The sequence below is a fragment of the Corvus brachyrhynchos genome, unplaced genomic scaffold (genome assembly GCF_000691975.1).
Source record: "Corvus brachyrhynchos isolate BGI_N302 unplaced genomic scaffold, ASM69197v1 scaffold904, whole genome shotgun sequence".
NCBI lineage: Eukaryota > Metazoa > Chordata > Aves > Passeriformes > Corvidae > Corvus > Corvus brachyrhynchos.
The window spans coordinates 690,660-691,028 of record NW_008237536.1 but is presented as its reverse complement, the minus strand read 5'-3'; positions in this window follow the sequence as shown (position 1 = coordinate 691,028).

Genomic DNA, 369 nt, shown 5'->3' with positions numbered 1-369 from the left:
TGGCACCAGGACAGGGGGACAGGCATGGGACAACGCACTACGGAGCAGTGACACCCCAAACCTTCTCCTGGGCTCCTGAAGGTGTTAATTGTGACACTGGCAGGACAAAGCGCCCCGTTCGTGTCCGGGCCGTGCCCACCTGCCCGCGGGGCTGGCCGGGGGTGCCCGCGGGGCCGGGCCGCGTGTCCGTGTCCCTGATGAATGGGAGCGCCCGTGAATGAACGCGGGCCGGGGGAAACGAGGATGTTTTCATTGCTGCTGCTGCTTCCCGGAGCCTTCCTGCCCGCGGGGCGGCTCGGGCGGGGCTGGGGAAGGGGATGCGGGACTTGGCACCAGCGCAGCGAGAGGGAATTGGCAGCGAGGGACGCT